At 42.2% G+C, this 18,234-nt stretch overlaps 1 protein-coding gene across 2 annotated transcripts in view; it reads left to right on the forward strand.

The window, feature by feature from the left end:
* The window catches only part of ITPK1 (inositol-tetrakisphosphate 1-kinase), a 150,080-nt gene that overhangs the window by 92,588 nt on the left and 39,258 nt on the right, over positions 1-18,234 (forward strand). The window lies entirely within an intron of this gene.

Below are 18,234 nucleotides of genomic sequence, written 5' to 3' on the forward strand. Positions count from 1 at the left end.
GTATTCCCATGTTTAGAAGTCATGCCTTTTCAACCTGAATAAATCTATATCATTTTAACTGTTGGGTTAAGTCAGTCTCTCATTCGTTTTCTACTGCTGTTACTGCCATGTTCTTGGAATATTTATTGGCTTTTGAGTTTAAATCTAGAGTAGCTCTTGAAGTAGCAGTTTGATATGTTAGCTGACTACACTTCGGGGAAGTAGCGTTGCTGATCTATGTTCTAACGGGGTGTTGTTGGAATTACCGTTGTGATTGTGTTATCACTATCTTGGTGGGCAGATAAGAAGCTCGTCAATTTGCATTTTATAATTGTGGATTTATAGACATACTGTTTGCATCTGACCTGCCTGGCTGCATTGACAATGTCTTTATGTGAAAATAACACTAATAATTTGCAGCACTCTCCCATGTCTTCTGCAATCTCTTTAGGAGAAAATGTTTGGTTAGCTTAAAAGGATTTTGGTTTGAAGTGGTTATTGCTGTTTATGAGTGGGGGAGAGGTGCTGAGGGAAACCTGTGCTCTGAGGAAGTGGTTGGGATTTTGTTCTAGCAGTGGAGAGATTCAGTAGGGGTTTGGATTTTTTTAAATTGCTATCAGTATTATTATTGTTATCTCTATGAGAACAGTATGTTTGGGAGAGCATCCAGTTTTTGCAAGAAGTTTGTCTTGCGTGTATTTTGTTTTTCTCTGCTCAAACTGATGAGACAAAGGAATAAATGTTTAAGGAGGAAAAAGAAAAAAGTGGGTTTGTATTCAGTTAAAACCGACACTTTAAAGAGGAGCTGTTCCTAAAGTTGAGGAATAAGGTGAGGAAAAGCCTCACCTGTTCTCACTGGCCGCTGCAGTGTTAGGTCACCATATTTTTCCCTGTGTCCTCCTGCACACCCCCTCTCCTATCTCATCTTATTTCTGTCTCATCATCACAAATACCGTGACAGAGACCTTGAACCAACTTTGTATTTAGCAGGGGAAATCTCAGGAGAGCTGAATAATTGGCTAACTTCTCATTCTGGCCCAACTACATCAGCCTCTATTCCCGCACGTAATGATCTGTGGTGAGAAATTCAGGAGACCAAAAAAGTTATATCCCTCTAGACCGTGTGGTGGGTATTTTCGCCCTCCTTGTTTTCACCTGCTAAATTTGTATTTTCTACTTTGCAGCTGTCATGTCATATCCCAAGGCCATGAGCACTTAGAAAAACTCAAGAAGTAGTAATACACCTGTGAATAGCGTGAGGTCTTTAGAGCCACATCTTCTTTGTTCTGGAATTTCAAAATGGAAGTCACTGCCAACTAAATAATATCCTAGTCTTTAACTGTAACTAGAGAGCCTAGTTTATCACAGGATACAAAATTGATGTGATGGGTTACATTCAGTGCAAGGGACTATCTCTTCCAAAGGAATGCCATAAACTATGGAGGGTTGAGTATGTGCGAAAGGAGAAATTTTCTGTTTTTGAAAGCCTTTCAAAAGAAAATTCAGTTTATCTCCATGGATGGAAACTATACAACATCTCTGGGCAACCTGCTCCAGGATTCACCTTGAACCTGCTGTGCTAGCATGCAACTAGCAGTTGCAGTGACTGGCAGAGATTGTTATTTTCTTTAGTATATACAGTGATATCTCCTTGGAAGGAAGCAGGACTCTCTTTTTGCTGGGGGGAAGGAGAGGGTCTAAGAGATATTTTAGCATTGATTTTAATGGATTTTTTTTTTTTTTTTTGGAAGCAATAGTCTGGCCAAGGCTGTGACTTCCTCTTTTGCCTGTTCTCTGTTACTTTGAGCGCAAGCTCTAAAAGAGCTAGTTATTCTGAAACCTTCACTTCTGAGTCTTTTTAAAAACACTTGAAAAAATAAAGTTTGCATTCCCAACTTGTCCCCCAGATAGCTGGCAGGTCTGTCTTGAAACAAATCACTGAATAGATTATTTTGTTATAGCAGTTAGTTCTCTCAGCAGTTGTATTGCTTTGTTTACTTATCTGTGAAGAATTGTTTTTTATATAAAAGTGCTCTAGATCAGATTTTGTAATGCATGGTGAAAGATTACGAGCATTATTTAATGAAAATTTCATTTTTTAGCAGGGTATGGTATGGTTGTAGCTGTGTCAGCCTTTTTAAAGCTTTAACCTCGTGAAAAATAACTAAACTCACTGATGGCATCTTGAAAAGCTGTGATCCTACAGCCTCAGAATTAAAAATCTGACTTTTAAAATTATGCTTAAGATGGTAATAGATAATCACTATGACTAGTCGCTAACTAATCTTTTTACATTACATTTTAAGTCTGAAGATTAAAAGATTTTAAAATTCCTTACAAATAATAATCTAAGCTGAAGGAATTTAAACCAAAACTGAGGTAAACGTGCCACTTGGTGCTCTACCTAGTTAGAGTTCACATCTACAGCTTGGCTTCCCTTGCTTTTTTAAGTGACTTGCAGTTTCTTTGATAATGGTTGAATGTCAGATATTGCAGACTCTGACATTCATTTCTTTAAATGCTTCCACCTGGCTTTTTTTCCATGATTTTGAAATTTTCTTGTTCTTAGATTCTTAAGTTTAACTCCAAATCTAAAATTTCTAAACTAATCTTTGTGGGCTTCCCCTAGAAGAGAGAGCTCCTGCATGAGCCAAGCTGCAACTCTTGAATTTCTCACTTCTTTGAAGTACATGAACTATTCCCTCAGGACGCTCAAAACAGTATAAAACCCTTTAGCTGTAATATTTTCATCCCAGCATGTAATCAAAATCATTTATCTTTGATTGTTTGCTATTATATGAGATGCTGTTGCTGCTGTGTGCGTTCCTTTCTGATTTTGGGGGATGTTATGGAACAGATGACGGCACCCTTCTCTTTTCCCTGGATTTATCAAATTCTGTCTTTCTGTCTAAGAAATACTCTTTGAACAGCTGCATGTATCTTTTGTGACTAAGAGAGAGGCTCAGCATGCTGTAAGGGCTCAGGCACTTGATTTGGGGTTCTGGCTTTTCTGCTTTGTGCTGATTCTGACTTGCCGCGTGACCTTAGATACAGCATGTCACCCCTGTGTGTCTCTTCTTTTGACAACATCTGCCAGTCCCTTCCCTTCAGGTGCCACATTTTTCCAGGCAGGAACCTCTTTTCCAAATATACATACATGCACTCTTATATAGTGAGTCTCTGATGCTGAGCAATCTGCATAGGTGGTGTTTTAATAGAAATTGTAGCTCTATTGTTGAGTAAAAAACTAGGTATTTCTAATTAATCGCCAAAGTAGGTAGTCTGGTTATAGTTTTTGGAAGTTGTGGAGCATATACGTTGCAGGATTGGTGCATATTCAGAATTTCTCAAAATCGGGCCACCCAGTTAAAGCACCTGAAAATAGCTTTATAAACATAGCTCTAGGCATTCACCTTTTGAAACTGTGGCCACTACTGTCTGTTGGCCTATTTTGCATAGCAGTTTTTGTCAGAGGGGAGGGAGAAGAATAGTCACACGGGTCAACTTCAGGCACCTCTATCTGTATTTGAAGCTCCTATTAAAATGAAAGGAAAAATCTGGTTTTAATTTAAAGGCTCTAAATCACCCATCTGAGGCCCACTTGTTTATGTCGGGACGTATCCGTAAAGCATCTAAGTGAGAGAGCTGATGTTAGCTACTGGAAATAACCGCCACTTTTTGGATGCAGAAGTCTCCCTTGTTGATCGTATGCTCTCTTTCCACCAAGAACGTGTGCAAACAGATGTCTCATTACCTCGCTCCAAGCATGGTGCATGTTCACTCATTGCATTTTATTTTCTGGCTGAAGCTAGTGTGCAAGCGTGGAGGGAAGGGATTGGAAGGGATTGGAATGGAATTAATGTTCTCTGCGACTGGAAGGAAGGACTGTGTCCAGGTGGCGGTGCACTGCATCCCAGCTGCCAGCACTCTGTAGGTCTCAGCCCTGCTCTGGCAAACTGGAAAGGCTCTGGGACTTTTGACCCAGGGAGGTGTCACCCGACATCTTTCTCCTGAAAGCTCATTTGTTCATCTAGGAGGGGGTTGACAAAGGGGCATGGGCATGTTGGTATGACAATAAACAAGCCCTGGCTTTGAAATTTAAAGTAGAGAGCTGCTTCCAAAGGGCTAATCCTATCCTGAGAGAGGTGGCAGGTAAAGAAATCGGGAAGCTCCAAAGGGAACCTGGAATCTCCTCTCTTGTACGGAATCATGGAATTGTCAGAGTTGGAAGGGACCTCTAGAGATCGTCTAGTCCAACTCCCCTGCTAAAGCAGGATCGACTAGAGCACATTACTCAGGACTGCACCAAGGCGGGTCTTGAAAATCCCCAGAGTAGGGGACTCCACGACCTCCCTGGGCAGCCTGTTCCAGGGCTCTGTCTCCCTCACCATAAAGAAGTTTTTCCTCATATTTGAATGGAATGTCCTATGTTCCAGCTTGTGCCTGTTGCCCCTCATCCTATCGCTGGGAACCACTGAAAAGAGTCTGGCTCCATCATCCTTCAACCCACCCTTTAGGTACTTGTAAACATAGATAAGGTCTCCCCTCAGCCTTCTCTTCTCCAGGCTAAAGAGCCCCAGCTCTTTGAGCCTTTCCTCGTAAGGGAGGTGCTCCAATCCCTTAATCATCTTAGTTGCCCTACGTTGGCCTCTCTCCAGTAGTTCACTGTCTCTCTTGAACTGGGGAGCCCAGAACTGGATGCAGTATTCCAGTTGTGGCCTCACCAGTGCAGAGTAGAGGGGGAGAATGACCTCCTTCGACCTACTGGCCACACTCTTCCCATGCAGGATCCCATTGGCCATCTTGGCACCAAGGGCACATTGCTGGCTCGTGGAAAGTTTGCTATCTACCAGCATTGCTTGCCTCTTGTTAAAGTATTTTACAAAAGGATGTTCTAATGTAAGAATGCTCAAAGTTAGTCATTTCATAAACAGAAAATATGAACAGACTCTCCTTTCCCTTCCTGCTTTTCCTCCTCTTTCCCAGGTTTTCATTATTTTGAGCTGTCAGCTCTGTCCCTTCGTGGGTAGCAGGGACCAGTGAGCTGGAGAGGCCACTGTGGAAACAATGGTCACAGTCCCTGTTCTCCCAGCCAGGAATGGCAGCCTGCTGGCCTGCTGCTTCTGGCCTGCTAAGATACATCAGCTTGGTATTGTTTAAGCTGACTCTGCAGTCCAACAGACACAAAGCCCAGGGGACAATATAGAAAACATTTTTATCAAATTGTCTCACAGTGTGCCAGCCAGAAGTCCTTGAACCAACAAAAAATCTTCATCTGTGATTCTAGTAGTCTTGATGGCTACCAAGCTTTCAAAATAAGCCTGTCTGTAAAGTTCAGATGTTACTTTTGGGTGCACTTAGGTTTAATCTTTAAATCTTGTGTGCTTTTGTGGCCAGATGTGGGAAATCTGCATCCCACTTTCAGTCTCATTTGCTTGTCTGAATCTAAAAAGAAAGAAGGCTGGACCTTTTATCCATTTATTGCATACCAGTGTTGGAAACTCTTGTGTTACGTCTACATGCATCATTTCAAAGCATTTGTGTACTTGATAAAGCTGAAAATGTGGAAAAGTTTATAGCAATTTAAGTAAGAGCTTCTATGAGTTTTGTGTTTGGGGCTTGGGTAGATCTGAAGAATGACTGAGTCTGCTTTTACGGGGTAAAGATATAAGCTATGACTGCACTCGATTGTCATGGGACTTTCCTAAGACATATCCAGTTTGGGTTTAGAACATGGATTAATTCCTGAGGATTATTGTCCCTGTAGAATTAGGAAAGGAGAAACAGGGATTCTTCTTGTCATGAGGAAGTCTTCACTGAATAAACTGGGTATTTTGAATTCCAGCACAGTTGTGTTTCAAGTTATTCTGATCCTCTTGAGCAGAAATTTCTTTGACTGGCATCCAACAACAGAAGATGCTTTTCCCAAATATCTGGGTGCTAGAAAAAGTAAGGAAGGGGCAATAAAAGGTAGATGTCTCACAATATCAATATAAAATATAAATAAAAATAAAACTTAACTGGGAATCCTTTTTGTAGAAAGTGGATTTTTCCCTGTTGTTTCTGCTCATATTGTCATAAGGTCAGAGGTCAAGAAATAAGTCTTGAAAAATAGGACCTTTCATCTGAATTGCAAACCAGGATTCAGCTGGTAGAACATTATTCCAGTTCTGGTGTGATGTGTTCATGTCAGCTTTGCTGCTGAAGAAGCGGTTTATTTTGAGATGTGCTACAGTGTTACGGTAGTCTAACGTGGACAAGAAAAATAGCATCCCTCACATTTCCTCAGACAAGTATCTAGCCAGCATGTGAGACCCCTCGTTAAAGTCTGATCTCTCCTCATGAAGATCCCAGCAGGACCTTAAGTTTTTATCACGGTAGCATGGGGTCAGCTGGTAATAACAGTACCTGAGAGGTCCATGAAGAGGATGATTTCCCTTACCGGGGCCACTAATATCCGGTCTAAAAGCACTATCAGCTCCTATTTCACTTATCTGCTGGCTTTGTGCAACCATTATGACATCTGAGTGTAGCAGCAAAGAAAATCATGAAAGCTTGAGTGCCTTTATGTTCCTTGATGTCAGTAGTTGGTCTCACGAATTTTCCAAGAGGCTTTCTGAAGTTAGAATGGAAGGGGCTGCAAGTGTAAAGTTTGAGAGGGATTTGAGATGATCTGATTTTCTTGTATAGTTCATGATTGAGTTGCTCGATAGTCTTCCTAGACAAGGTCGTTACTTGTCATCATCATTTGATACACTACACCACTAGCTTCTTGGTTTTTCTTCCTGTTTGGGGTACCCTTCTTACAGCAGTGATTGGAAAGTGCTGATTTTTTGTTTTTCTGATGTGTAAATGCTGCATATGGGGTGGAAATTGAGGTATCCAAATGCATCCATAGGCTGGTGTGGAGACAGCTCTTCTGGAGTGTCAGTAATCACTGTTCAGGTCACTACACTGCATTTCTGTAAAGGAAACAAAACTGATTCTGCAGGGTACAGCTTAGTCCCATGAAAACTGAAAGATGCTAGGCTGAGAAGAAAGAGTGGTAGTGTTATAGTCATATATTGCATCCATTCATACCCTGTTTGGTGGGCAAGATGTATGTGTAGTGTGTTTCAGAACTTGTGGCATTTGTAGGGAAATATGCAACATGTTTAGTTCTGTACACTGAGAGTGAATCGCTGCTTGTTAAATTAGGTTAAAATAATCTGATAGTAGAAATTGTGTGAATGTGGCTGTGTTGCTTTGGTTGCCTTAAGGCCTTTTCATAGAATTGTAGAATGGTTTGGGTTGGAACGGACCTTAAAGATCATCTAGTTCCAACCCCCCTGCTACGGGCAGGGACACCTCCCACTAGACCAGGTTGCTCAAAGCCCCATCCAGCCTGGCCTTGAACACTTCCAGGGATGGAGCATCCACAACTTCCCTGGGCAACCTGTTCCAGTGTCTCACCACCCTCACAGTGAAGAATTTCTTCCTGATACCTAATATAAATTTCCCCTCTTTCAGTTTAAAACTGTTACCCCTCATCCTACCGCTACACTCCCTGATAGAGTCCCTTCCCATCTCTAATAGGCCTTTTGGCCTATTAGAGTTCTTAAAAGCTGTCAGCCAAAGATTGGATAGCTGGACACAGGTCAACACATTGGAAAAACTTTAAAAGAAAAATAAAAATCACTCCTTTGAGGGCAGATATTAAGTTAACTGAAACATCAGAAAGTGCGAGGCAGAGACCAAAGACAGAGAGATAAATAAACTGCTTTCAGTATGGCAAGACAAGCATCCCATATGAGTGGCGTTCCAGGGCATTTATTAATAACTCTGGAAAAGAAGATGAACACAGGATGGCAAATTTTTCAGATAAATCCAAATTGTTTAGTTTTTTCCAGGCAATGGGAGACAGCAGTATTGGATAGGTCTACCACAAGTCAGTGAAGAGTCAGCATGATGATAGATCCAAATCATTGCAGTCTCTTGGGCCCATAAAGAAATAATACGGACAGCTCACGCATTGTTGAATTCTACATTGACTCACTGCTCAGGAAAGACCTCAGCGCCACAGTGGGTAGCTCAGTGGAAACTTCTGCCCCCTCTGCCTCAGTAGTCAGAAGAGAACATGCCAACAGAACCAAACAAAAAGATTATGGTGGCCAAAAATAGCATTGAAGATACTGAGCATACAGTTATGGAAATAAAGTTCGTTCTTTCCCCAGAAGACTGTTTTTAGTTCTGTTTTCCTGAATTTAAAATTATGCAGGAGAGGAAACCTGGAGAAAAGGGGCATGGTCAGTGCCAAGAAACAGCCACACAAGGGGAGACTGAGATAAACATGGGGCTCTCAGAGACGGAACAAAAACCTGAACAAATAAAATATGAATAAATGGAGAAACGTTCTCCTTTTTCTCTTCTACCATGTCAGAGTCTCACTGAATATCTGTGCAGTTACCATAAAATATCAACTGAGGTCATAGCTGGACTGAAAAATGTAGGAAACATTCACTGTGAGTTTTAAGAGGTTTACAAACCATCATGCTTTGGGGCGTGTGATACCGACTGGTAGATGTTAGAAGGAAACTCCATTTATGAACTCCGTAACTTGGACTATGTTGGGGTACGGTATACATTCCCTTTCCTCTGATTTCAAATCCACTGTCAAGTAGCAGAAATGGAGATGACTATCATTTGAACTGTGGTCTCATTTTGTTTGGTAATTCCTGTGTTCAGTTCTCATTGCCCAGGAAGCATGAATGCCTGAAAGTGCAGTGATGACTTAAAGCATTTTCTAGTTCTACATAAATTTTAAACCTGGTACAAGTAGTAACATTTTGGCACTCTTACCATCTTGTGAATGAACTCTTGGGATTTTGTATTAACTATTATGAGTGCTCCACATGTTAAACGGAGCTTCAAATACAGCCTGACGTGTTAAAACTGTTATTCTTTCAGAAATATAGCTGGGTGATTTGATTATGACTGTTTTTCCTTCAGTAGTGCTCTCTTCCACTACGTTAAAGCCTCCACAAAACCCTGTGGAGCGAGGCAAGGGGATGTGCATGAGGGCACAGAACCGTGGCACAGCAGGGCAGGCGCTCAGAATATATGGCAGGGACTTAATGATACTGAGCACCCTTGAAAGAAATTGTCTCTTAGCTCTTGTTTTACTAAGGGATCAAGCAGATCATCCTCCAGGTCACCCTGGGGCATTGTCTGGGACAGGGCATTACTTCACACACTGGGACTTTGCAATTTTTAAAACTTTTGTTTCATTTCCTCCCTCGCTGCCTGGGAAAATCAGGAGGAAGACTGGCCACTTGCAAAATTTATCTGCCCTGTAAAAAGTGATTGAACAGATAGTGCTTAACAGGTCTCACCCTCCTGCCTGCCCTGAGGAGCCTGCCCCAGGGTCAGAATAGCTGGAGCTCAGCTGCCAGCTTCTTCAGTGTCTGCCAGGGCAAGGAGGGAAGGGAGCACTCAGCTGTTGCTGAGCCCGTTAACTCTAGATGCAGCATTGGGATTCCTACACAAGGGAGTGTTCATATTCCAGGTCCTTCTTAACCAGCTTGAGAATGCTGTGGGGGCGTTTGCTCTGCCAGTGAGCAGCCAGCAGTGAAATCCATCCTGCAGAGGTGCAAAGTGTCAGTCTTGCAGACGTCTACTCACCATGCGTCTTTAGGGACAAGGGTATGTGAATATTCTGAATGAGGCCCTTCTCTTGACCAAGAGATGCTTAATATACTGTGATGGCAATGGAATATGCTAACATCCAGGAAGAGCTTTCTCCTTTCTGATTTATTTTTTATTAATGTTTGAAGTTCCACTAAGATCTTGGTCCTGTGAGAAAGTTCAACTTCAGTGAATCAATTTCTTCACTTAAAACTGGGAGCTTGTAAGCGCACCAGCAACTAAGTGAGCTGGTGGGATAGAATAGGATGCCCATCCGGGCGAGTAGCAGGGACACTGAATTTGAGCCCCGTCCTGTGCTAACTCCAGGTTCGTGTGTAATACACAGCCTTGCAGACTAGGCATGTGTTAAGGGAATTTCTGAACTCTGCCAGAAAGTGGCACTGAGACTGTGGGGTCTGTAACGCCAGTGCAGTTTCGTTGCAGCCAGATCTGCAGGGATACTTAAGCTTTTCAAATAGGCCGGTTTGACTCGCCTTATCTGATGTTTCTAATCAAATGCAGCACATAGAGCCTCAAGGCTGGGAACCAGGCATTTTTGATCTCTGTTGTTGAGATTCAGTGCATTGAAAAGAGTCCTGCTTAGTCTCTTGATCTCTAAAATGCCAGCCGAACTTCCCTGCGTCACTGGGGGAACCTTTTGAGGGTCATTCAGCACTTGGGAAGCCAATGAGTGTGCTGTTTGAACGCCGGGAGGAGGAGGAGGTAACTATGGTAAGATTTTTAGTTGCAAGGCTACTGTAGTGCTGGGGCAAACAAGTGCAGTAGTTACAAACCTGCTGTACTGGAGGTTTTAGGCACAGATTAGATAGATAAACATCTGTCAGTGTTGGTGTTGGCATTTCATCTTGCCTGAATGCAGTGGGACTGGGGTAGGTAACTTGGTGAGGTCCTTTCCAGACTAGTATTTCCTGATGCTGATTGTCCTTCAGAATGAAAAGTGTCAACTGCTGACAGTTTGAGCCAGGGAGCTTAACGGAGTCATGCTGAAAAATGTTAATAGATACTTGTCCTGTGCGGGGCCAGCACAGAAGGAGACATGTAGTGTGGATGCTAGCCTGTGCTGGCATACGAGCTAAGCAGTCCGAGTAGTCTTGGGCTCCTACTGGGGCAAAGTCTCCATGGGTTAATGCAGCCAGACCTGAATATATTTAGGTTTTAGCTGGGCACAGTCACTTTACTCTGGCCATATGACTTATGGACCAAAGCTGGCTTCATTCTGCTTTTCTGGGATGCTGAGAGAGGAGCTGTGGGCTGGCTGCACCTGCTCGTGTGGACATGGCGCAGCAGGAGCAAATACTTCTTCCCTGGTGGAGAAATCCATGGAATGAGTTTGTCACTTGCTTCACGAGGGTGAGGCAGTTGAGCAATGCATTCCTGAATCAGCAGGCTCCTCTTGCCCTGCGGCGTTAGTTAGGCAACCGCACATTAAATCTAAAGCTATAAATTGTATAATTTGCATAAGATATTAGGCAGAGAAGCACAATGGGACAGATGCTAATTGCTGATTTGGGAATCCTCAGAAGCATTTGCTAGGAGATAAACTGCAGTTGCTTCAGTATTGGGCAATTAGTGTTGGTTTTCTAGAAGGAGAGAAGTGTATCACACCAACTGATTTCTTACACTGTGTAATTTGCTGATGCTATTGTTGCTCTTGAGGGACAGTTTTTTAGTTTCTATTTAAGAAAACATTTAAAAAAACCTGCTAGTTTTGGCAGGAAGGCAGATCCAGTTTGGGCAAGCTGCTTCCACCAAGAAAGCTAGCCAGTTCTAATGCACTTTATTTGTATTTTTCTGCAGGGAAATGAATTTTATCATCAATTTTATCATCATTTTATCATTGTTTGGCATTGCATAGATCTCTTCTAGGTTGTCATGGAGGTACGCCAGACTGAAGATGGGTTTTTGTTTGGTTGATTTTTGTTGCCTTTGCCACCCGCAGTCTGGTATGAGTTTGGGGGTTAAAATCTACACTGATGTTTTATTGCGGTTATGAATTTTGACACTGAGTTTTCTAAGCAGTTGTTAGCCTACCAGTTCGTTAAACTGCTAAATCTTGAAATGTGTTTACCTAGATTGCAGAAGAAGTGCTTAGGGAAGTGCAGAGCTCTACAATTGCTAGGTTTTGTAATCTTTGCAAGTGTTGTGTCTTCCAACACTGCCCCACAATGTTTGGATGCTTTCCCATTTTGTAAGCTGTTTATGAAATACAGTTCTGTAAGTGTGATGCTTCCCCTCAAGGTCCTGTGCTGTGGGAAAATAAATGTCCTAGTCACTAGGGTTGATTGTAATTGCTTTTTGTTTTCAGTATTTTGAAAGAAAATAATGTTACAAGAGATAAGAAAATATCCATTTTATTTTCACCAAAGAAATGATCATTTATAATGAACCTAAAAGGGGTGGTGGAGAGAGTCAGCATTTTTGAGATTTCAGAACTTGAAGAAGAAGAAAAGAGAGGAAAATATCTCCCTTTTCCTTCCCTTTGTCTCTTACTTTTACTCCATAGCTTACTGGCCAAAGAGCCCCTGAGAGAAAGGTGACTTGTACTTTTGGACATGTACATGAGATGAGAGTAAAGGAGTTTTGCTTTATGCTTCACTGAAAAGCATCTTGCTTCACACCTGTGATGAAAGTGCAAGCCCTGTTGAAAGCAGTTTGGCTTGCCCATTTGTTTTGAACTTAACGTTAAGGACATAGTATAGCTGTAAGCTAGTTATATGCAAAAGTAAAAACTGTACTCATGCTGGCAAAGGGCTGGAGTTATTGGAGAGTCTTACCTAGGAGGGTCCGAGGGCTTGTCTACATTAGGTGTGTTGCTTTCCATTCCTTCCAGTGAATGACAGCTCCAATGTGGATGCTCTTACACAACTTCCTGTGTGGGAGGAGGGATGAACCATACCAGAAGAATGCACCTTTCTACTCTGTATAACTACATCTATGCAGGTGTTGGGGCAGGGAAACCATTCCAGGTGGTAATTGCATCTCTGGCAGGAACTGCTCCGTGGATGCAGCTATTTGCGAGTGCATGCCTGTCCTGAGCCAAGATCGTGCAACGCTTTGCCTCTTCCCTTGCCTTACTCCTTAGAGTGGTTGTTTTCAAAGACACTGTTGTGAATTAGGACAAATTCTTTGTGAAACAAGCTGAAGGTGTGCAACTGGTATCACCATTTAAGTGGTTGGATAAGCTTTTAAAACTGTTTATGTAACCCAGTGGCTGAAACAGTAGTGCTACCTGTGCCCAACACAGGCATATGTTGCTCTCTGGAGGTAGGTGTTGGGTGGAGGACCTTACATGGTTGACTTGTGAAGGTTTGTCTGCCTGGGACTGGCTTTGTGCACCATACACAGCAGCAGTAGCCATCTAAGGTATTTTAGCTGTGTCCTGTTACCCACACACCTCCACACCTCCTACCGCTTGCTCATCTAGTGGATCAGAGAACTAATCCATCTTTTAAAACCTGCCCCTCTTCTCCCCCAGTCATTATTTTATTTTTATTCTGGGGTGGTTCCCCAGTGTGTTTTCCAGTATGTCCCACAGATACCCCAGTACAGCTCAGGGGCAGTATGCCAAGGCTTGAAAGGAGAAACAAACAGGCCTGAGTGTGTGTTGATGGGGTATGGGGTAGAAGAACAAATAAAAACAGAATTGCTGCTTAACCCTTCATTGTGTTAAACCCCAGCCTGGGAGAAATCACAGAAAAGCCAGAGGTGCTGAAGGAAAAGATTGGAGGTAGCTGAAACAGCTTCAACAAGGGGTATATATACGCCTTTGAGGCTATCTCTATCCTCTAAAACACAAAAAGGAGAGAGGAGAGCGCAAGACAGATTGATTACGCACACCAAATCCTCCTTTTTTTATTCTTCCTACAAGGAAAAAAGACTTTCTGTATTAGTTCAGTATCCAGGCTTATCAACATACCCAGCATAGCCAGGCTTATCGAGTCCTGGCTCGCCTGTTGTAGGCACTTCATCATCCAGCCCATTCCAGAAACCCAGGGTGAGCCAGTGGGAAGAGCAATCAGGCTTTCCCCACCTTATTCCAACTTGTAGGTGACTCGAGAGCCTGGATTCCTAAATAGTTGAGAATCGCTTCTAATTTCAAGTCGAAATCGATTCACAGTCACGTTTGCCTGTACTGTCTTCTTTTAACACAGATTTCGGTCTGCATTGGCTGTTTCACCTTTTGTTGGAGCCTGAACGTTGGCACAAACAAAACCGGCTCGCATTGAGACAGAGCCGGGATTCAAAGCACGATGGGTGTTTACTGGATGAGAATCGCATCTAGACATGCACGCACTTCTCTGAAACTGGCAGTACTTGTCTTATCTTCCCTGTTTATATCTCTGATTTACCACAAGAATTTTATCTTTAGGAAAAAAAAAACTAGTCATAGTTCTCTATCTAATCCTACAATCACATTAATTTTTTCCTTCTGTTTTAGGAATAGGAAAGAATCCTAAAATTTATCTCCTAAATAGAAATATACCCAATTTTAGGTATATTTTTAACCACATAAGTTAGTGAATTGCATCAAATCATTAGTGTTTGTTTAGTTGCAGTGAAAGTAAGAGCCTGCCTGGAACTGAAGAGTAAAACAAATGCATTTTATATTGAATTCAATGTGTCTCATCATATGCAGCTGGTTTTGATCCATTTTCCTTCTGTGCTTTCAGGCAGTCTTTGTTTTTCATTTTATTTTGTCCAATAGAATTTCTTCTTTCCAAACTTGGGTAGCCTTTATAGGAAAATTCATTTTTCTTTTTGTAAAGGTAGATCCTACAAACAGTGAATGTTTGTTCAGGCTTACAGGGAAGTTTGTTTTCTTTGAAACCTATACATAAGTAGGCTTCCTCTTCTCTTCTTTTTTGACTTGAAAAAAACAACCGATCTTTTCAAAACATTTTCTGGTTTGCGCTCTGGTGATGTTATTTTATTTTTAACTGCTGTATACACCATGTACTGCAGCTTCTAAAGACTAAGGTGTTGATGTGTGTTTTTAGTGGCTGTAGGGCACGTAGTATTCATCTAGGAACTACACCATCGTTATCTCCATTAGAGAAAGTGTATCACATCAGGCAGGAAGGTACAGAAAGAGATTTGAAGTAGTTAAAGACAGACCTATAGAAGAGCTCTACTGTGTTGGGGCTTGAAAGGCTTGAGCCTGTGCCAAGCCTTTTCAATGGTGCCCGGGTAGGTATTAGTCTCTCCACCCCCTTGTTTCTTCATTTCACACCTCTGTCCTTCATCAATCCTATTTGTTTGGCTTGAGACCTCTCTGAGGGAGGCCCTGCCTCTTATCACGTGTTTTGCACAGTGCTCAAGATACTAGCCTTGCAATGCCCCTGTAATACAAATGATCATATGATTTTGGGGAAAAATAGTCAGGCTTCCACAGTGTCCACATAGCTCTTAATTGTAACTATATACAGAGGAAATGCTTTGAAACAGCATTTAGTGAAAGATGAATTCTGAGCCATGACCTGGTTTCTTTAAACATTCAGGTTTCGTCATTATTTTGAAGCCTGCAGTATCTGATGCTAAAAATACGCTGTGCTGAGCTTCCCACGTGTAGGTAGTTATATAAATCTTGCCATAAATAATATCTGTTCACTCGATCATTATAGAAATGTCTTGACATGCAGTTCATAAGGGATTTGCTCAGAGCAAACCAAAATTAAGTAGAAAAACACAGATTAGAATGAGAGTTCCTAGACCTATTTAGATTGTGCTTTTATGGCATCATTTCAATCATTTCATGGCTTAGTTTATCATTTCTCCAATATCTAGGCAAATCTAAAGAGGGCTAAGGAGACTCCTCCTTAATTCTTCAGTCAGCTGTGAAATGTGGAGGGTTGATACTGCACCTCTACAGTTGCACGCCTTGAAAAGGTTTAAGCTAAATTTCTTAATAGTCTGTCATTGTGCTATGAGCATAAGCTCATTCAGTCCTTTACAGTTTGGATTTCACAGCCATTTTGTAGAATGCTTGAGACTATAAAACTGAAACACCGAGTGGTATGAAAGCGCTGGTGGTTCTGTTGTTGTTGGTAGAAGATAGATTTCGTAACTGGGAGGGGAAAAAGCATAGATGAACGGTTGGTATGTGAAGCAGAGTTCTTCAGGGTGGCAAGACCTGTGCTGTAGTCAGTCTCTTGAATCCAGGTATCTTGACTAAAACAAAAAACCTCCCACAATTCTCTTTCTGGACTGAGATATTCTGTTCCCAGAAAAGTCCAAGCGCATTTGAGTTTCAAAACAAAAAAAAGAAAAAAAGAAAAAAAGAAAAAAAGAAAAAAAGATTGGTGCTGAAAGGGGGGTTATCTGGACAAGAGGCAGTTACGAACAGTAATTCCTAGCATGTCACATATAACTTGCAGGTATCAGCATAGCGAAGCACAGATGCAAAGATTAGCGTAGGTGCAAGCTGGTACTAAGCAAGCTGAAGTGAAGTCGGTGAGATGGGAGTGAGTGGTGCAGCTGAGCTCTGAAGGGCTGTAAGTAGGAAGCATATAACAGAAAGTCTTACTGGGATCTCAGGATTGATTTAACTAGAAAGCGAATGTTTTGGCTTAATTCTCAGAAATGAGCAATCCCTACTTGCATGAATCTCAGTTTTGCCTTAGGATCTTCTGTCAAGAGATGAATGTCATCGGTGCCCAGTCCACCAGTTCTTCAGCCCCATCAACCGCCTTCATGTCTCTGGGTTTAGCCCTGCACACCCTGCTTCAAGTTAAAAAACAGGACTGTAAAATCATTGTACCGGGAACTGCTGTGAATCTTGTTTCTGCAGAGAAACAAAATTGCAGCTTGTTAGATGTATTACTAACACTCAAACTCCCTAGAACCTAATTCAGACCTTAAAATAGACCTCAAGAGTGACAAAAATTACAGTGCACAGAACGGCAAGGCAGGAATGCTCAGACAGCTCTGGAGGAGCGAGACCTGTCTCCCACGAAGGGCTCCTTCTGTCCGCGGAAGGGCCAGCCTGCCTGCTCCCAGGGACCCCTGCAGAGCCTTCATTATTCCAGAGCACTGGAGTGGGAAGGAACAAGCATTGATTTTTAAGAAGCAGAAGGATTGCAGTGTTCATTTTAAAAGTATGCCGTTTTCTTTGTGGGTCTCGCATCTCATTTCTGTGCTAGACGTGAGGCGAGAATTGTGTTGCGTAGCTCTGCTTTGAGTTACCCCTGGTCTGGGTGCAGTGAGGGTAGTTTGTTTTTTGACAAAAGGCAAATGGAAGATGAATGGAATTACTCAGGGCATCCTGGTTTACCTCCAGCACTTCTCATCCAGTTGATTTGATTCTAACTAACATTTGTGGGTCAGATCTGTGAGTTCACTGCCTTTTGATGTTGCGGAAGAATTTAAGTTTTCTGACCTTTTGTTGTTGTTCTTTCATTTCTCTGCTTTCCCTTTTTTATTCTAGTTTCACGATCTATGAATGTAAGATTGAGCAGGGATCCTTTCCGGAAGGATACTCATGTGTTTCCCTTAAAAGGAGGCAGGGAACATAAGTAAGAGAAGGCAGATTCAGAGGAATAGGAAATTCAGGCTGTGTAATGGGGTTGTGTTAATAATCGTGAGAATGAATTGCTAGTCCTCTCACTGTTTTTTGACAAGGGTATTGCTAAAACAAGTAATTAAAATTTAAGCAGTTTGAGGTTTTTGTGAAGGTATTTAAAACCTAAATATTCAAATTATTTGTGAGAACTTAATGCCAGTTATTACAAAGTAGTGAGAGAACAGATATTCAAATGTCAGAATTTTCCTATCAGGGCACGACCATAGCAGTTAGACTTTTAGAAGAACAAATAGTGAAAAAGACTTAAAAAAAAAAATCATCTGGTTTCCCCGTCCATATCAAATAACATGCTAAAAGAGGATAAGAGCAGAGTAAGAGCAAACTAAACAGTTTTTGATTGTTTGTCCTCAGTTCCAGGTGTCACCAGGGCTTGAAGCAGCTCTTCTCGTAAAAACACAAGTAGAGAACATCTGCTTTCATTCAATGGATGCAAGCATCAGGCAAGGTTATTTGTAAGAGAACCTGAGGGCACCTAATTCTAGGTTGTACAGATGTACAAGACTAGAGCATGAATTCCACTGGAGAGTGCTTATTCTTAGAAAAAAGCAGACAAAATGTTCCAATATGTGCATGCAAATACCTTACCTACATGCTAAATCTGAGTGCAGAGCCTGACAGACACTGTTTGTCTTCTAAGTTGACACACTGGAGGGATGGGATGCCATCCAGAGGGACATGGACAGGCTGGAGAAGTGGGCCCGTGTGAACCTCATGAGGTTCAACAAGGCCAAGTGCAGGGTCCTGCACCTGGGTTGAGGCAACCCCCAGTATCAGTACAAGTGGTGCATGAAGGGATGGAGAGCAGCCCTGCCAAGAAGAACTTGGGGGTACTGGTGGATGAAAAGCTCAACATGACCTGGCAATGTGCGCTCACAGCCCAGAAAGCCAACTGTATCCTGGGCTGCATCAAAAGCAGCGTGGCCAGCAGGTCCAGTGAAGTGCTTCTGCCCTGGTGAGAGCCCACCTGGAGTACTGTGCCCCGCTCTGGGACC

The sequence above is a fragment of the Numenius arquata genome, chromosome 6 (assembly GCF_964106895.1).
Source record: "Numenius arquata chromosome 6, bNumArq3.hap1.1, whole genome shotgun sequence".
Taxonomy (NCBI): Eukaryota; Metazoa; Chordata; class Aves; order Charadriiformes; family Scolopacidae; genus Numenius; species Numenius arquata.